Raw genomic sequence first — 2054 nt, forward strand, 5'->3', positions numbered from 1 at the left:
TCGGCAACCATCACGGGGTCTACCGAAGGGAAGAGGGGGAGAAACAATAAATACATAGCAAGCAAGAGCATAACAAGACAGCAGGCAGAGCTAGACGTGTTCTAACACGGTGCTACATGCTACCGACGAAGGGGGATAATATCTGGGAAAGTATCCCCAGCGTTTCATGTTTTCGGACAGACGAATCAGAGGGGGAAAGTTGCGTGTTTGCTATGCTAGGGATGTGTGGCATACGAATGGGCTGCGTATTCGTATTCGTCTCGTTGTTCTGAGCAACTTTCATGTATAAAACTTTTTCATCCGAGTTACGGATTATCTTCTATGATTTTTCAAAGAATTAAACAATATCCTGCAATTTAATATTAATTTGAAAATAATGGGTAAAAGCTAGGTGCACCCAGATCTGTGTACATAGAAGTGTACCATAGGGTGACACGCAAGCCAGGGGGGACCCAGTTGACCAGTCAACGTTGACTGGTCAACAGGGTGTGGGGCCCCCTGTCATTGAAACAACAGCTAACATAACAGTTTAATTAGACTAGTTATGTAATTAAGCTAATTAAACAGAGTTAATTAAGTTAATTAACGTATTAATTAATTAACTAATTAATTAATTAATAATTATTTTTAACCCTTTTTAAAAAATAAAAAAAGTAACAGGGGCGTGGGGCCCCCTGGTCAGTGGGCCGGGGGGGCTTAGTGGGTGTCGGGCTAACGGGGCTGTGGGCGCCCGTGCCCGAGAGGCGCGGTCGGGGCAATGCTTGCCTGGGCATGGCACGAGGCCACCGGGCGCGACGCGGCTCGGCCAGAGCGGCACCAGACGCAGGGCGAGGTCGCCGGCGATGGTGGAGCTGCCGGACGGAGCGGTGGGGGGGAAGCGATCGCGGTCACGCGGCTACGGCCAAGGGCAAGGGCAGAGGAAGGCGGTGAGCGGCACGAGGGCCGGCAGGAGTAAGCGGGCGCGACGGCCAGGGCGGGCGCCGGCGTAGCCAGTGAGCGAGAGGGCGCCGGCGGTAGCGGCAGGGCTGCATGGGCGGTGGTGGCTCGGGCGGAGCAGGGCCGCGACGGGGCAGGGGCAATGGGAGGCGGCGACGGACAGGGGCTCGGCGACCGGACGGTCGGCGCACGAGCAACACAAGCACATGGCGGGCAAGGCGCTTAGCGAGCGAGGCCAGGCGGGTGAGGAGGAGATGGAGCTGCGGACGGCGAGGTCAGGACGCGGCGGCAGCGGGTGGCTGCTACAGGAGTAGGCAGGTGAGCAGCTGCCAGAGTTCGGCGAAACTCGGGTGCGGCGATTCAGAGCACGCTGGACGTGCGGATGCGTGCGTTGGGTCGCTGCGAACATGCTAAGCACGCCCGCGAGCACGAACGCGAGCAGCGGAGGCTTTGGCCACAACGACAACAACGAACGGCGGCGACGAGCTCGGGCATCTACGGCGAACGCAGCTAGGAGCACGGGAACGCGGTGCGAGGCGAGGGAAGACGCAGATGCTCACCGGGAGCCGCAGGGAGGTGGCAGTGTGCTCGGGGAGGCGCAGAGCGTCCAGAATCGACGGTGTCAGTCGACCTCGATCCGAGGAAGGAGAAGAAGATGGCGGCGGTGTAGAGGCTTCCCGGCTTGTTCCGTTCGGCGTAGTCGATGTAGTCGACGTCGGGGAGGCGTTCGGGCACGTCGGCGAGGTGAACGGGAGGCGGTGGGCGCGGAATCGACGCGGCGAAGGCAATGATGGTGTCGGCCGCACGTGGTGGGGAAGGAGGCGGCGCGAAGAGGGGGAAAGGAGGGGGCGTCTAGGGTTAAGGGAGGGCGCGGGCATCCTTGTAGGTCGTCGGGGAGCCGATGGATGGCCGGCACATGGCCATCCGCGGCCATGGCCGGTGCGTGTGCGGCCAGCGCGCCATGGATGAGAAGTGGGAAGGGAGGGAGGTGAGGTTGGGTTGGGCTGGGCCGGTGCACTGGGCTGACATGCCTAAGTACACAGTGCCCCTCTTTCTTTTTGTTACATCTTTTTTATTATTATTAAACAAAGATGGGTAAGAAAAATATTGGGCATGCT

Source organism: Triticum aestivum, chromosome 7A, assembly GCF_018294505.1.
Source record: "Triticum aestivum cultivar Chinese Spring chromosome 7A, IWGSC CS RefSeq v2.1, whole genome shotgun sequence".
Lineage (NCBI taxonomy): Eukaryota > Viridiplantae > Streptophyta > Magnoliopsida > Poales > Poaceae > Triticum > Triticum aestivum.